Here is an 18,763-nt window from a genome sequence, read left to right as displayed (position 1 = left end):
TGCTGAGAAAGTTATATACTAAATAAAACAAGTGTCTTGTAATATTAAAAAAAACCCAGGAGATAGCGGGAATGGGATATGTGGGGGCTCTTGGTACTATCTTAGCAATTTTTTTGGTTAAATCTAAATCTATACCAAGATAAAAAGTTAAAAAGACACTGCAATGCTTTTAGCTTCTACCTAGCAGAATTTTGACGGAATCAAAGATCTGATTTGAGCGGCACTCCTGCCTCTGCCACAAAGACATAAAGAGCAGCTTACTTCTCACTCAAACCTGAAATATTTAAGATCTCCTCTTCTAAGTGGATTTTCAAGGCTCTCCAAGAACTCTTCATGCTTATTACAAAGTTAACTCAGTAATAGTGATCCGAACCTTCTCATCTGTAGATGGGCAACTGACAAGTTAAATTCCGGCCACTGCGTGTGAGTAAACTGTCCCAGAAGACCTAGTGCCTGCTTGTCAGGTAAGGCTGCTCCCGAGCTGGGAGAGTCGAGGGTGGTGTCACCTTGCATATCTCTAATTACCTGTGCTCAAGTCTGAAGGTGGCTTAGTGTCTTTTCACAAATTCACCTTGATAGCCGCTTAAATATTTTCTGGGTGGAGCCCAGTCCGTAGACAGGGAGCATTATCTTTCCACTTTAGGAAGCGATGACCTGCATAGCCAGGCCCAAATTACACTGACCTTTTTGATAGCCATGTCACATCTTGTAGTGAAAGTCAATTAGACTGCCCAACTGACCCTTGAGTTTTTTCAAGCACTGGAGATTAACAAGATTTTTTCCCAGTCTCACTAAATGTCTGTATTTCTGATTTATGTCTCTATGCATTGATCTCTGTTTCTTGGCCCATTTCTTTCTGGATTTGCAGCTTTTCCCTTTTTACATTCACTTTTTTCTTTGATGCAATTCTTAATTTGTGTTAGGAAGAAATAAACAATTTCCTGCTTTTAATATTCTGAAGACCCCAAATAGCTCTGACGTTTGATTGTTTTATGAATGTTGGCAATCAAAGTCATACTTAAGATGTGCTTGAAAGAGTGCCCCCATGGCATGCATTTGAGAATTAGGGGCAGCTCTGGTATAACAATTATGAGGATGAAATAATTGCCTCTTTTTTTAAAAATTTAAAAAATTAAAAAAATTTTTTTTAGTATTTTCAAGAGGAGGCAGGATTTTTTACTTCATTCAGAACGTCAGGGTAGATTTGCCAACACAAAAGCCTCTGAAAAGGGAAGGACTTGTTTCTCCAGCGAAGCATCTTTCTGGATGGGGATTTCATGCTGAGGATACTGAAGCAGCAACAAGCTTGAGTCATCAACTTCCATGTTCCTGTGACTTATCAAGAAAATACTGAGCGTCCTCACACTCTAAAGCCCACATGCTAATTTGCTTTCCTGTTTAATTTGTCTTCATTGTATGGTCATCACCACCATGAAAAAGCAGACGTTTGTTACCGGTGGCTCAGGATCCTCTCCTGAGCAACTTCCAGAGATACTTGCATATACCTCGGTGGCCACTCTTGCAGTCAATGCTGCCCCAGGTGCAAAATAAGATGGATCCATCCAGGTAAACTTCCTGGACGGTAAGAACTGTCTTACTCATCTATTTTTCAATGTACTCAGCAAAGTGCCCTGTTGTAGGTGCTTAAGAAATATTTGTTGCATTGAGTCAAATTAAAGTGAGAAGAGGCATAAGCAGGCAAAGTGAGTATCATGCCAAATCCCTTAATTCCCTCAATCCACATACTGCCAACAACAAACTGTAAATTAGAACTGCCACAGATACGTCTGAACTTCTGTTTAAATTCCTCACTAAGTTAGTGCTTCTAAATTTAACACTCTAGTCACATTCCTGGCAGGAGGATAAGCACCGGGATGGAAAATTAGAGAAGTCTAGTCTAGTGCTCATCTTGGCATTACCTTTTGGCTGCAGAAGGCCCAGGGCAAGATGCATTATGTTTCTCAGCCTCATTTCCCTTACTTGGCTGTTAAGGGGGAAAAGAGGAGCAAAAGCCAACATTTTTAAACACTTTAATCACTTAGTAGAAAATAGAAATTGTACAGATATCCATTAACTCTTTGATGGCTTTCTGTCATTAGCACCATGCTAATAAATGACCAAAGAACAGCTTTCAAAAGCAACATAGCAGGTATGTATCTTAAAGAGTTGCAGTCTGGTCATTGGAGAGGGAAGGATACATACCAATTGCCCATATTTTAGATGACATGTCTGCAGCAAGATCATCTGAAAATGACACTAGGAGCTCACTCTCGGTGGCCAGGACCACACACTAGTTGGTTACTGGGTGACTCCCCTTTTCCTAGATGGAAGCATAGCACCCAATGGAATTGAACATGTCCTCCCAAGCAGGTCCTGCAAACCAAGCATGAGCACCCAAGTTTCCCAGCTGCCTAAGGTATTGGGCCGTTGGTAATCCCAGAACACACTTGTAAGTATCTGACACTCAAAATCCAGACTACTGGGGTCAAACAGCCTGTGGATCCCATCATTAATGAAGTCATTTTCTTACATGTAGAAAAAGAGATATCCACAGGTTCCTCTCCTGGCATAAAATCCACAGTAGGTATTGCAGACTGTGGCCTCTTCACAGAGAGATGGAGAGATTGACTGGAGGACTCCCTGTATTTCTGTGTTGTTTACCCTTGCCTTATAATGCTTCCTTTTCCCTTTAATGCTTATTCTTTAATTTGTACCATGTGGTATTTTAAAAATCACCCAACCCTTTACTCCAGCAGTAGAAACCTTTAGCGATCACCTGACACAACAGTATCATAGGGAGAAAAGTATTGGTTTTGGGCTCAAAATATACAACTTACCAATAAAACTCCACTGATTAGTTATTTAAGTTCTGTGAATCTCAGTTTCCTCTACTTTAACACGAGATTGATAACCATCTCAATTTGTTCTGCATATTGAATAAAATGATGTGACAGGCCCTAGCATGAAGCATGAACTCAATATTTGAGTTCTTTTCCAATGTCTCCCATCATCTCCTACCACATTTACTTTTATTTCTAAAATTATGAAAGAAATCGTGGAAATGAGGGAGAAAGCATTGAGGAAGTTCCCTGAGATCAAGGACTAACCATGGAGAGGAGCAAGGCAAGGAAGCAAACCAGGAGCAAGGATAGCTTTAGAACAAGGGTGAGAGATTTCTCGGAAACCTTTTCTCTTCTGACTTCAGATGTGCTTGGAGATCACCATCTCCTCTAGGCCTAAGCAAAAGGCAGTTGCAGATAATTTTTCTATTATTCTTTATTTAACCTTAAATAAAGAGAGATGCTGATGATTCCTTTACTTCTTTTAGTGCATGTGAGGTCTGCCTGGTACTCAAGGGGCATAGTAACCAAAGGTGCCAAAGGACACAGCTGCATTTCACAACAGCAGCGTCTTTGCTTCTAAAAATCACAACTAGTACATCGTATAAACCTCCCTGCAAATGGTTTTAAGTAGGAACAGTTCCTAAAGACAAAGGCTATGCTGTCCAGAGGCTGCCATGATTTGCTTTCATTTATGACCGCATGATTTATATGAGACAATGGCAGCAGCGGCATCATAATCGCTCTGGAATTCAGCTTAGATAGACTCATAACTCTTTAAATGGGTACAGTAGCTTTCAGACTGTCAGAATAAAGGAGGAATCATTTATAACATCAGCATCTTAACAGGATAAGGGAATAAATAGAGTTCTATGTATACCAGAATGAGATAATTAACTCACCACTAATATGAACTGCCATGTTTTTGAGGCATGAAAAAAAAAGCCATTTCCAATCTTTTTGTTCTTCTTTTTTGAGTCAGTCTGACCTCTGGACTTGAAATACTCATTTGTGAATGACATGCTCAGGATTAGAGGTGTAGACAGATCAGACCAAAGAAGCTCTGTTATTATTAGGTATTTATCCTCAAAGATGCATTGATTTTGCCATTTCTAAATTTCTATTAACGCTGCACCTATATACCCCAGGCCATCAAGAATCAGTTCCTGTTTAAGTTTTTCTCTCCCAGGGGATTTTTATGATGATGCCATGATGGTCTCAAAAACATCTTCCAAAAGAGGAGAGACCAAGTCATTGCTTATCAAAGTTGGAGAATAATAAACTGTCTTCCTCCTGGGCCCAGTCTCAGATGAAGGAAGGTGAAATGAGAAAACTGTATCTTGAATTTACATGGATTTTAGAGTTTATAAACCACCTTCACATTTTGTAGCTGGGAGTAGCAGGTACAACAGGGAAATGTGCAGAGAAGGGGGTCTCATTCGCTATGTCAAGGTACATGAAATGCCCATTTAATTCACTACAGCCATGTGGGAAAGGCCCTGGATTTGGAACCAGAAGTCATGCACATAAGCCTCATCTTCACCATTTACCTGCTGCAGCTTACCATAAGGACAATCACTCAATCTCTCCGAAGCTATTTTCTCTTTTCTAAAATGGAATTATTTGAACTTGATGCTCACTAGGACCCCATTCGGTTCTAACGTTCTATAATTATGTATTCTCTCTTTTTCACGCACTTCTAAATCTCTTATTTTTAAACCAGGAATTGAGGCAGTCCAACAGCAGAAGTAATTCAGGATGTGGGCTGAAGAGCAGAGTGAGATGCTACAGGAGAGACTCCAAACCAAAAGAAGCACACGGAGGATTCAGAGTTGAAAACTGAGCCCAGGCAGAGCTCACAGACGCCGGAGACTTGCAAGGAGCGGATCTGGCGAGGAGCAGAGGCATTGCCTGCATTACCATCTCAGGGCACATCAGGAACACCCAGACAAGCCCTCCTACAAGAAGCCCAGGGAACCCACCCTGAGAATACACAACACTAGCCACACCATCCAAGAGAAGGGCTTCTATAAAGGTCTGGAAGCATCCATGAAGATTATATTTGCCTCCTTCTCCAATGTTGCCATCTCAGAAGACTGCCTTGCAGCTGGAAATCGGGATATTCGTGGGAGCTGAGTGGGAAGATAATTTATATATTCTTTTTTTTTTCAAAAGTTGCACCACTTCATAGTGGCAAGCCTGTTGAAGATCCACAAGCAATCACATAAAGTGAAGGATTTAGTAGAAAATTGGAAGAACAAGGTAGGAAGAAAGAAATCTGTGTTTTCATTGAGAATGCTCATTTGAGTGGTGAAGAAAAGGTTCACAAAAATGATAGAGAATTACTTGCAAGAAAAGGCTTTTGTAGAATCAATGCCTTGTGACAGCAGTGGTTAAAAACTGTAATTAAGGTGTCATGTTTAGCATAAGCCTAGTTCTAGAAAGAGTAGTCAGTGGTTAATAGAATTTGAGGTCTTGGTCTTTTAGAAAAAAAAAAGAAAAATCAGCATTCTTTCTGTTACTCAACATGAACTTCCCAACAGTTTCTTATTCCAGTGAACATCAGAAACAGCAAGTCTAGTATTGGAGTTCAAAGAAAAATAGATTAAAAGAAAAAAAAAAAGTCCTAATTCCCGTGGCCATGGGATATCAATAAAAAAGAGGACAGAAAATGTCCCTAGTGTGTTAGATGGATTTGCCTTTGATATAATAATGTTTTAAATGACATGATTGTATAGAAGGCAAAAATGGGTTTTTGTGATGTTACTTACTACTCATTAAAGGCAATTCTTAAAAGATATGACCTGTTTTGATGTCTGACAATTTACCTTTTACACAAAAATGTTAGAACTGGAAGAGAACTTAAACTTTTTTTTTTTCTTCAACACACTCTTTTTGCATCAGATAAGAGGAGAGCTGAGCACCTGGGAGAAGTGCACTGATGCCCCTAGAAAGGTGACCAGGTGAGATTGGAGGAGATGCACCCAGGACCAGAACCTTTTACTCTGCTTCCAGATAGCTTTCATTTTGCACTTTTAAGCATTTCCCAAAGCCACTTGTAGTGCTTTCCACTCCATTTCTTGTTCCTATTTTCTCTTTATTCTTCTTTACTCCTCCTGTCCATCATCTGGTTATTACTATTGTTTATAATTTTGAAATTCCTAGCTAACAGAATTCTGATTCCAACAATTCACAGTGTCTCGTTAAAGACTACATTTTCCTTTTTGAGTTAATTCTATTTTCTTTCTATCCAATGATTCTGACATAGCCCTCAAAGATATATATATAAATTTTTATGAGAAATTGGCAGGATTAAGAAAAAGTTGTATGGTATCACGGGGATCCAGAACATTCCAGTTAAAAAGTCAATGAAGTGAGGATCAAAAATAGATCTGAAGGGGCGCCTGGGTGGTACAGCGGTTAGGCGTCTGCCTTCGGCTCAGGGCGTGATCCCGGCGTTGTGGGATCGAGCCCCGCATCAGGCTCCTCTGCTATGAGCCTGCTTCTTCCTCTCCCACTCCCCCTGCTTGTGTTCCCTCTCCCACTGGCTGTCTCTATCTCTGTCGAATAAATAAATAAAATCTTTAAAAAAAAATAGATCTGAAAAGGTTACAGTAGCAGCAGCTCCTGGAATAGTGAGAAATTAATCATCTGGGAAATAAAATAAAGCAAGAAGTATACAGGGAGAGAGTCTCTGCACTGGGGCCTCTAAAGCTTTAGATGGTGATTCTTGGGTATTACAGCCCTCATGTGCTACTAGGAATAATTCCTGGAAATAATATTAACCCAAATCCCACTAATGCATGAAGAGTCCTGAGTATAGGCTCTGGATACTGAACACCAGTTTGTGTGACTAACATAAAATATTATATTATCGAAGACGAATGTCACCTACAAATTTTAGTTGTCTTAATTATAGTCTGCAGCTGTTATGCAAAGCCAAAAATAATGTAACTGTCACCATCAAAATGTATTTTTTTAAAGGCATGTCTATACAAATGGCACCATGGTGAATGCTTTACAGATTGAGTAAATTTAAAGGCTCCCAATATAAAGTAGATGACTAGGTTCTATCCTGCAGCTGGCGAAATTTGCTAAGATCTTAATTCTTTCAAGACAAGAAGCTATGTCCTCAAGGAGAACCAAGTTCGCTGTTTGAGCACTCATGAACTTCACTATACTCTCTGCCAGGTGCCCCCTCTCATATAATTTACAGCATATTTGCTATGAATTCTCTGGCTTCACTTGAAGCCTCCCTTCTCTGGGGGCTTTGACACATAATAAATTTCTTCATTTTTTTCTCTCAAAATGATAGGGTTACTTGGAAATAAATAAAAGGTAAAGAAAAGAGAGAAAAGTATAAATTACCATCGTAATGGTTTTTATTTTAATTGTCAGGTACTTAAATATAGCCTCAGAAAATTGTCACAGCAAGATATAGAAATGTCCTTTGATGAGAAAAACACCATAAATAATTTTTATTGTACATAGAAGACTTTATCCTGCTCTTTTGGTAAAAACTGCCATATTAATTTGTACTTTAAAAATTAAAATAATTATAATTCATTTTTCAGTATTTAGATTACCATATGCCATTTCTTTCCCCAAAGCATATGAATAGATCTATATCTACAGTATCAAAATAATTACTAGACAGTGAAAATTCCACTAACTGGGGAGTTACTTTTTTTTTTAATGATTGCTTACAGATGATTTTATTTTTTATCATCATGAAATTTTTGCATCCATCAGGTTTTTGTTGTATTGTGGACAATGCTAAATATTAATATGTGGTTGGTGCTTATCACCATCATATCAAAACCACCAGATGTCAAGTGAGTTGAACTATTTGGGAATAATATCTGAAGAAATAAAGTCCATCTTTTGTTGTTTTGAAACATAACCAATGAGGAGCTGAAAACAATAGAGAAGTTTAAAAAGTTTATCTTTATCTTATGATAAACAGAATTGTAAATGAAACGAGCATTTTATCTTTTAAATATTTTCAAAATGCTATTTTTTCTCTTTATCATATTTATACATGTTTTTTGAGAACAACCAATGAAATACAGATAAGCAAACTAAATAAAAGTATTTGCTCATCACCTAGAATCCCAGCCTATTGGTTTAACAGAGCAGGCATTAGGTCTGTCGTCCTGAGAAACGTCTTCCTCTGTATCTTGCAGTGTTGGTGGTTAAAGAACTGACATGAGAGAGCGGAAGAGGACAGACCAATTTTGAGATAATAAAAATAAATGTCTCTCTCAGACTCATCATGATGAAGAAAGACTCATATTTCTCGGCAGCCAGCATTGGAGGAGAGAGCTATTTTTAGTCACTGATACACTGCAGAGTCCATTAACTAACTAAAACCAGAGGCGCTAAGGAATAATCCTGAACACAGTCCGATGTAAAATTGCAAGATAGAAATGAGGATGGGGTCATTGGAAGCGTGGTTTAAAGGAGCGGGGCTCTAAAAACAGGAATACCAGGGTGGACAATAAAGATGGAAAGAGAATTGTTTGGGGATTTATTAGAAATCAGTGACCTTTAAAAGGCAGTTTCAGTCACCCCAGGAAGGTCAAGCAATCAAGTGTCCAGGATCAGAAGCTTTCAGATTTGTTGACCAAGTAACAGATTCAGTCTGCTATAACAAGGCTTCCCCAATTTTTGTTTCCAGCGCCTGGTTCCTCTGTGCCAGGTACACCCAACTCAGTCATCAGCAAAGCCTCCTGCTGAGAATCCGCGTGAGGGGTTTTCAGGCAGCAGCTGGAAATCTCATTTGTGTTGTAACTGCTCTTCTTGGCAGGAGACTCAAGCCTCCATGGGCACAGGGGACCTGGGAGCCTGTCTCTTCGCTTTGCTAAGAGCAAAAGACAGCATCCCCGACAACCCCCATAATCAGCCAAGTTCAAACACAATCACACAAGCTTCAATTCTGCAAATTTCACAGGCTATACAATTTAAAATCACACTGAGCCCTAATAAATAGACGACATCTAATCACTTAGTCACCTAATCATCTAAATTGGAGACATCTAATCATTTTCTGTATCTAATGCTTAAAGTTGAATTTATGAGAAATGAAAAAAAAAAACCCAAAAACAAAAAACCAGTTCTTGGAGGGAGCCAGAGATTCTCATGAGGAACATAGGACTTCTGATTTCTCTTATTCTTTTAAATTCACTTCTCTGGTTTTTTTGTTGTTGTTGTTTGTTTGGGGGTTTTTTTTGTTTATTTGTTTTTTGTCACAGAAAATACTGTCATTCTAGGTAATAATAAAAACCTAAACAAACCGCTATTTTTTGAGTGCCTACTGTGCTTCAAGCACTAGGCATTTTACATTTTACATTCAGTACATCGAATTCTTCCATGAACCCTTTATGGCAGGAATTAGTAATAATAGAAGAAATTGACAATTACGATTGGTACGAAGGACTCTGACGATACTTCTGTATCACTTTTCCTTTATGTTATTTCCAGTCTTTCACTAATACAAGCAATGCTGCAGTGAGTATCCTGTGTCTCCTTGTAAACATATACCACGGTTTGTAATACCTAGTCACAGAGGCACTGGTCATAGATTATAAACAGCTTCGATTTACTAAGATATTGTTTATACTTTTAACCAATGGTATTAGATGGTATTCTATGTACCATTATATGGATCTAGGAACCAAAGATGGGTATAGGAGTGACCCTGCTCACCTGGGAAACTTTTGCTTCCTGTTTTCTCCCCATAAGTTCAGAATCTACTGGGGGGTCTTTGTTCTCAGTCGCGGAGTGTTTCTATCAGAAGACGTAGTAAAGGTTTCACTAAATGTAGTTATAGCACCTGCCTGTCATTTTGGGCTCTTCATCACACCAGACAGACAAGAAACGGAAGGCGCTGCTCTCCTGGCGGAGGTAAGCAGCCCAGATGATCACGAGGACGTAGGGTTGCTGCTCATAATTGGAATAGGAAGGCATGTGTGGATGTGGAGTTCAGGTCTCTGGTGCTTCTCTTTCCAGTAATCATACATGGGCAATTGCAGCAACTCTGGCCTGTCAAGAACTGGGTCCTCGACCCCTCAAGTATAAAGGTCTGAGTTTCTCCATTAGGCTGCAAGTGCTGGGGAAGGGTTAGGGGAATCTTGTCTAAACGGAAGAAAAGGCAAATAATGTATATCATTTACAGCCTTAGGACCAGCTGCAACTTTCCCCACTAAATCTGTTGTAAATTTATTTCGAGAAATTAGAACTGGACAGCACCTTGAAAAAGCAATGACAGGACATGGTACATTTACTGTTGGATCAGGTGGACCAAGGGGGTGCAAGGAGCTGATCAGTGCTCTGTGTGTCCGTTCTTGCGCTCCAGCTGACTTCAGTCTGCATCTCGGTGCCTATTACACAGCAGGTCCTGAAGTGCGAAGGAATTAACACTCTTAGGAGCAGCTCTCAATCAATGACTCTCTGGAGTTGTGTGTACATGTCCCGGTTCCCCTGCCTTTTGCGGTGTTCTAATGTAGGCATTTCCCTACAGATTGAATCTCCAGTTGTCTACCGTCATAGCTGGCTAATCATGCATCCTGTAATGCCTGTCCTCCACGTCGGTATCACTCTTCCTTTCTCCTACTGGTATTACTTTTACTACTGGGACATAAGTTTTTGCTTCATAGCCTCCTCTGGAAGAACACAAACTAAGACATAGGGTCTCGGCTGTATGCAGGAATCTCCATTTCAGCTCCTAAAGCTCAAGGTCATATCTCTTTACAGGAGGGGGCCTATATATGCATCCAATTTATGATGGACCAACAGAGTGCCAACCTTTACTTTGGGTTCCCTTTTTGGTTTTTGTCCCACCATATTTCTTGTTTGTACGTTTTAAGTTTGGATATGTTTAATTTGATTTTCAGAATAAAACTGAAATAATGAAGTATCATGTCACTTCTATCAAACCGACAAAAATGAGGACAATGCCAGGTGTGGGCAGGGATACGAGGCCACAGGCGCACTCATGGGCTTCTGCAGGCAGTGAATACTGGTGCAGCCCGGTCGCAGAACAGTGTGGCAGCACTTAGCTACAGTAAGTTTCCACGTACTCTCTGAGACCTAGCAATTCTGCTCCTGTGTATATCTAAAGAATGCCCTGCTCAGTGGATCCCCAAGAAGGCATGCATCAAAGCTCCACACAGTGGGGTTCTTTGTTTCTTTCTTAGTTTTTGCTGTTGTTGGCAGCAAACTGCCACCACTGCAGGCATCCACTGCAAGAGAGGTCACTGGTAAAAGACTAATTACATACAGAGCAACTTGGAGAGAGCTTAAAAGTATATTGCAAGATGAATAAAGTAGAAATCACAACAAGATATGTATCATAGTTCTTATATGTATGTTAAGATAGGCCTATCAACAATTCATCTTCTGTAAGAATACATTATATTCTATACAACAGACACACTGGAGGGTGGGGAGAGGAAACAGAAGAAACAGGAATGAGAAAAAAGAAATGAGAAAAATGAAAACAGAAATGAGAAAAAAGAAAACAAATGAACAAAACAAGAACTGTGCTTTATGAAGACCAACAATAACGTACCAAGTACTGACAGATCAAGATTACCCTCACCCTTGGCCCTAAAGTAAAAAAAGAATTTTTTTTTTTTTTTGCTATGTGTTTGGAGTATTTCAAGTATTTCTATAGGTTTGCTGCAGATGGAAGTTTGCCACAAGCTTAGTTGAAGTGTTGGAAGTACTTATAATTCATTTAATAATTTCCTGGTGGTGGCGGCGATTAGTTTGGTTCCAATTTTCTTCTATTACAAATAGTGCTGCAGTGAGTGGCCCTCTGTGCCCACGTGTAATATACGTAGCGCTGCTGAGAGAAGCAAGGAGATGTAATGGGCAAGAATGCTGGGTCGTGTTGGAATCCTGGCTCCACTACCGTGTGCCCTTGAGCAACTTCGTTAATTGCTCGAGGCCTCTGTTTCTTGATAATAAGAGTACCAACCTCCTAGAGTTACGGTGATAATAAATAAAATGAGTTAATGTTTGTCAAGCACTTAGAACAATGCTGGCACATACTGAGCACCCAATAGTAGAAGCTATTTTTATTTTATTTTTTAACAGTATTAGTTTTTATTAATCCTATTGTTTAAGCGTATATTTCAATAGGATAAAATTACAGATATGGAATTTCTTGCTTAGGGGGAACACATTTGAAATGTTTATACATTTTAAAAATTCTAAATGGGCTGTATCAATTTAGTCTACCCCCAAAGGTGCCAAGACGATCATTTTTCTACACTCTTGGTGCCAAAATCAGATACCTTCATTCTTTTTTTTTTTTTTTTTCACTGGTGTGTAAAGTGTTACATTTTGCCTTACATTTCCTTGGTTACAAGTTGAGTATGTGGGTCTTTTAAACTTTTATGGAATATTCATTCAAAAACTGGCATATTAACAAAATTAATCCTAACCGGTTTTAGACAAAAGAAGCTTCAGTCAGCTTTTGTATTTATTTGGCTTTGACCTATAATAGATTAAACCAATGCTAAGCTTAGCATGAAGCAGCCCTATACCCTGCCTTACAGATTCTGCCATTATTTTCTTTCTGGCCAGATGTGCTGTTGGGAGATATGAACGATCATGATTATATCAGAGTGTTGTCAATGTATTTCTTTTCCTAACATTCATAAACATCATCTTGATTAAAATCAAATCTCCAAAGCTGCTAGAAGTGAAAATAAATTGACTCAGAATTATTAGATATTGGATTGCTTAATAACATTGCTTTTGTTTTAAAAATTTTTAATATGTACGATTTTAACAGAGTAATTTTAATCCAAATGCCTAAATTCTATCCTGTAACCTTAAAGAAATTTAAAAGTCTATTATATCTTTGTTAGAATAAAATGCTAGTTCATGAGGATTTAGAAAATGTCAACCAGTATAGCCCAAGGGGCTCTTTATTAAGAGGTTTATTTTGAAAAAAATCAAAGCATGTAGTCCTAGGGTAGTTCATATGGGGAAAAAAAAAAACAAAACTAAAGTGCCAAAGGAGAAGCTACTTCCTCTCAAAATTATCTTTTGATGATTTCTTCTATTGAGTTCCTAGAAAAGTTTCCCAAGAAAAACATTTTTTTATTCTGTGTGATATATATTGGGACAATTCTCCTTCGTCTATCTCAGATATATCCTTGATGCACAGAATACCTGCTGATTCTGTAGCAATTTTATCAATGTAGAAAACCTGATATGAAGAGAGAAAAGTCAGAGCATGTGTGATTTTATCAATCTATTGTAAGAAAGAACAGAATGGTAGGGGAATTGTCGGTTTTTAGAACAATATTTTGCTGCCCTATATTCTTAGCTTACTTCTTTGGGAATTTGGAAAAACCAAAAGATTTCAGATTTTGATGTTTTTCAGTATTACACAAGGTTATTAATTATTGCTCATATAATTCCTATATTAAATGTTTTTACACTCCAAAGTTTAGGTTATATTTTAGGAAGTTCCTCTATTAACTTAAAACCTCACCTAGGAAATAGGGTAGAACATATTAATAGTACAGAGACTTCACACTTAAAACCACTTTGGCCACAAAAATCCGTTCAAATGAAGTCGTAGTCTAATGCCCTCCTAATATATGTGAGGTTATGCTTTGTGAAGAATGACCACTTTAACAAAGAAACTCATTTCTTGTATCACTGGTACAGTCTTTATACAAGCTCTACAAGACTAAGATGTAAAACTGCTTCAGAGATAACCCCGTGAAGACTGGTTCTCCCCAATACATCCTTTGCACAATTTCTCACTGGCATCACCAGTGAAATAAAGCACAGAACTCTTGTGCAATGACTCTTGGTAATAATAGTCTTTCCTCTTACCTTTTGTGCATTTCTTTATTGGACCTGCTATAACAGAGCAGATGAGATCATCGAGATGCATACTTCTCTTTTTTTTCTTGATTACAATGTATATTGAGATTAAGACATTCTGATTATGAAGATCGAAGATACAGTCCAGCTACTAACTCCACATTGACTCAAGTCAGGGATCTTTCATTCATGCAGAGAGTGCTTAATGAATCCCAACCATGAACGAGTTACAGTACACTGCAGAGCATTCACATGTTATCAGACTTCCCTTTCTTCAGTGTGTCCAGATAAATAAGTTATGTACTTAATTATTTGTGATGCAACGTGGAAAGGGACAGGTGCTATAGAGACAGCAAGCATACATCAGGGAAAGACAAAGAAGGAAGATAGTACTTTCTAGATGAGAGCCTCATGGAACCCTTCACAGAGATGTCATGTAGTTTAAACCATGCATGACAGGTGCATAGTATTTCAGCATGTGGATATGGGGTAAATTAACATTTGAATGAGAAAAAAATAGTGAGAAGAAAGCCTGGAGTGGGACCATGTGGAGAGCATGTAGGGAACATCTAAGAGTCTGGCCCCTCTGGGGAATAAAGTATGTGAAGGGAACTGATGGAAAGCAGGGAGGCCGCGTCAGCTGAAATTGGATGGCAAGGGCCTGGTACACCCACTGCCAAAGAGCTAGGGCTCTTCTTGGTCATTGCAAGTTTTAGTAGAGATTAAGTGATCAGAATTGTGTTTTACAGGGTGAATCTGGCTGAGGGGCTCAGGCTGGATTGCAATGAGGGGATCTTACAAATAGTAAAAAGAGAATCTTCTTACAAAGGTCAGGGGATTTGGCAACAGGGCTTCAACTGAGGTAATGAGCTTGAAAAAGAGTAGAGAGGTGGGCGGGGGGATGTGGAGAACTTGGTGACAGGACAGAGGCTACAGGAAAGAAAAAATAATAAGGTGATGCTATTAATAGAAGCAAAGGACACAGGACGGGGACAAAAGCTTTTGGAGCAGAAGCTGAATATTTCATTTTAATACATATTGAATGTTAGGTCTGGGGAAGCGGACGAGTATTAAATCCAAGGAAGAATAAACATCAAGACTGAGGGCAGGATTAATATAGGATGTTTCAGAGAGACAGGAGAAACAAGGACAGGTCCTTGAATTTAGTGACTAAGAAGTCACTGGTGAATCTCTCTTTTTGAAATTCATAAATGAGAGACAGAAAGATTATATCTCAAAATGTTAATTTTATATGCAGAGAGAGATAAAGGGACTGTTTTCTGTATTTATTTTGCTTTTCTACAATGACCATGCATTACTTGTGTAACAAAGAAAACAGCAAAAAAATGTCCACAATTTTGGTGGCATTTAGGTAGTGAGAACAGAAGCCATACGCAAAGATATTGCAAAGGCCAATCGCAAAAGCTCTACTTATTTCTTTCAGAAGAACTCTTTGAGCTCTATTTCTTCATTCACAGTAGATTGTCCTGCCAGGAGTTTTCTTCCATTCCAGGTCCTGATCTGCGATTTTATCACCTGTGGATCTACTGATCACAGCTAGTACCCACAGCGTCAATGTCTGAGCCCGTAATGCTCTCACATAAAGAAAATGATCCTCTTTCCCACAGCTTCGTTTCCTGGCCGTCATTCTACAGAGGTCACTGTAATGACTCCCTCACAGGGAATTATAATTAAAACGACGAACTTTAATTGAGCAGTTACTATGCAATATGTGTTTTAATAGTTGACTCACATACATTATCTATATGAATTCCCACAATGACTATGGCATCTCTGCTATTACTTTCCCAATTTACTTAGAAGGAAGCTGCTATTTAGGGAATGTGGGTGACTTGTCCGAGGCAACCCAGCCAGTAAGTAGTGAGGAAAACATCACTCCTATCATCATATTTGGTCTATTTCTCCAGAATGGGGCTGGGCAGCCTCTCCCCAAGAAATTATATGATAAATGATTCAAAGGCACATAAACTACATAAGGTCCTCCATAAATAACTAAGATTGTTAGCAAAACAGAATTACGGAAAGTCAGGAGACCAGAATTCCAGTTTTAGGGCTTCTGGCATGTGCACAGAAAAATCATTTAGCCTCCTTGGGTCTTTGGATACTTTTACACAAAAATGGGTTCATTCTTGGCTAGCTACATCAAATGTTGTTTGTAACTACTGATTAACATAACTCAGTGAAAGTGCTCCACAAACCCTACAGTGATCTAAAAATTATTCAGATTCTGATACAAACCTCTTTGCTCTTCTCCCCTCCACCCCAGACAGAAGAACATTCCAGGCCTGTTTCTAGGGTATTACTCACTATCTAAGTTAGGGATATTCATAAGAGCCAGGGCTCTAACTCTCGTTCCCACTAAATAGGATTACACTTGTACAATGCTCCTAAACCTTGGATAAAAAGAGAGATTATGGTATTAATGGTTTTATTTTTCAGAATATTATATTTCTGGTCGAGCCCAAAGGTTGAAATGCTAAAATTCATACCCCGGAATTATAACATTTCCAGTGAATTTTCTGAGAAAAAAACAAACCCTCTAGCTAGGTTTTCATTTATTCAACATTACGGAGAACCTCCTGTGGGTCAGGTGCTCAAGTGCCTCAGAGTTCAGTGCTCAAATAGGGAAGAAAATAATATTCAGCATTGGTCTGGGAGGGGTGCATGGAACAGCGTGCACAAGGGTGGCCTGAATACAAAACAGCATGTTTAGAGAACTGAAAGTCGATCTGGAGAATCAGGGTGAGATCAGCCGATTTTCCAAAAATGACTCGAGCACTAAGGAGGAGGGACAGGTATCAACGGCCTTGTATTCTATGTTAAAATGTTTGCATTTTATCCTAATGAAGAGTTATTGACAGATTTTAAACATAAAATAATTCTTATATTTAAAAAACAAATCTCAGGTTCATATAGAGAATAGATTGTTGGATGGGTCAAGTTTTCCTTCTTTCTCCTGTGGCAGCCTTTTTTTTTTTTAAATCAACTTTATGGTGATGTAATCTACATAAAATAAAACGTACCCATTTCAAATGTACAGTTACACACATTTAGAATAATGCATATGCCTGTGTAACTCCTGCCACAATGAAGATATAGACTATTCATTACTCAAAAACTTCTATCCTGCCCTCCTACAGTTCATCTTTTTTGCTAACCAAGCTCCCACACTCACATTTAGCCCTAGGAACCACTGATATGTCTTTTGTTATGGTGATTAGTTCTGGCTTTTTTAGAATATCATAAGAATGACATTTTAGTGTTCATATTCTTTTCAATTAGGTTTCTCCTCAGCGTGACATTTTTGAGATTCATTCACATTGTCATACACACACACACACACACACACACACATTCCACTTTATAGATATGTCACAATTTGTTTTTCCCAGGCCTGTGCTGGAAATTTGAGGTAGTTCCAGTTTTCGGCGATTATAAACACTGGTGCTATGAATATTCATGCACAAGTATTTGTGTTGGCACAAGATTTCTTTTTTCTTACATAAAAATCTAAGAATGGAATAGCTGGGTCATATGGTAGGCAAATATATATTTAACTATATAAATAACTGCAAAACTATTTTCCAAAGTGGTTGTCATATTTTACATTCCCATCAGCAATATGAGAGTTCCAATTGCTCACATCTTTACCAACACTGGGTATTGTCAATCTTTCTAATTTTAGACACTGTAGTGGGTGTATAGTGGTTTCTCACTATGGTTTTAATTTGCATTTACCTAATGACTAGTGAGTAACTTTATGTGTAGTTCCTTGTCATTCATATATGTTCTTTTTTTAAATTAACATATAATGCATTATTAGTTTCAGAGGTAGAGGTCTGTGATTCATCGGTCTTATATAATACCCAGTGCTCATTAAGTCATGTCCCCTCCTTAATGTCCATCACCCAATTACTCCATCCCCCCCCCTCCCCTCCAGCAACCCTCAGTTTGTTTCCTATGATTAAGAGTCTCTTATGGTTTGTCTCCCTCTCTGTTTTGTCATATATATTCTCTGTTAAAATCTTGTCTGTTAAAAACTGTATGCCTCCTTACTGATTGGATCATTTGTCTTATTACTGGGTTGTAAATGTTCTTTACATATTCTCAAAACAATTCATTAGTGAAATATATGTACACTTGATCCTTGAACAACATAGGGGTTAAGGTGCTGACCCTACCAGTCAAAACTCCATGTATAACTTTTGATGCCCCCCAAAATGTAACTGCTATAGCCTACTGTTGACTGAAAGCCTTATCGCTAACAGTTAAGACATATTTTGTATGTCATATATACATATAATATCCTGAATTGTTATAATAAAGTAAGCTAGAGAAAAGAAAATGTTATTAAGAAAATCATAAGGAAAATACACTTACAGTTCTGTACTGAATTTATTGAAAAATATCCACGTGTAAGTGGACCACACAGTTCAAACTCATGTTGTTCAAGGTTCAACTGTATATAGCAAATATTTTCTCTCAGTCTGTGGCTTGCCTTTTGATTTTCTTAATGATGTCTTTTAAAGAGTAGTAAGTTTTAAATTTTGACAAAATTGGACAGCCATGGTCTAAACACTAGTTAAAAGGCAGAGATTGATAAATGGATAAAAAAGTAAAATTGTATATGCTGTCTAGAAAGATACACTTTAAAGACATAGGTAAAGAGAGACTTTAAATTTAAAGAGGTAGGTAGGTAGGTGAAAGCAAATAGATGGAAAGAGATATACCATACGAACAGGAGGCATAAGAAGATGATGGAGTGGCTATTTTAATATGTGATAAAGTGGTTTTCAAGACAATTGCTATTATTAGAGATAAAGAGGGACATTTCATAATGCTAAAAAAAATGTATCAGTAAGACTTAACAATTTTAAGTGTGTATGTGTCTATTTACAGAGTTTTAAAGTACATGAACCAAAAATTTATAGAATTAAAGGAAGAAGTTTGTAACTCCAAAGTTATAGTAAGATATTGCAATAATTGTCCTTTGGCAATTGATAGAACACCTACTTATAAATCAGTACATTGGTTAAATACAATTACTT

The sequence above is a fragment of the Ursus americanus genome, chromosome 3 (genome assembly GCF_024610735.1).
Source record: "Ursus americanus isolate L20-20 chromosome 3, mUrsAme1.1.p, whole genome shotgun sequence".
Lineage (NCBI taxonomy): Eukaryota > Metazoa > Chordata > Mammalia > Carnivora > Ursidae > Ursus > Ursus americanus.
This window is presented reverse-complemented; position numbering follows the sequence as displayed.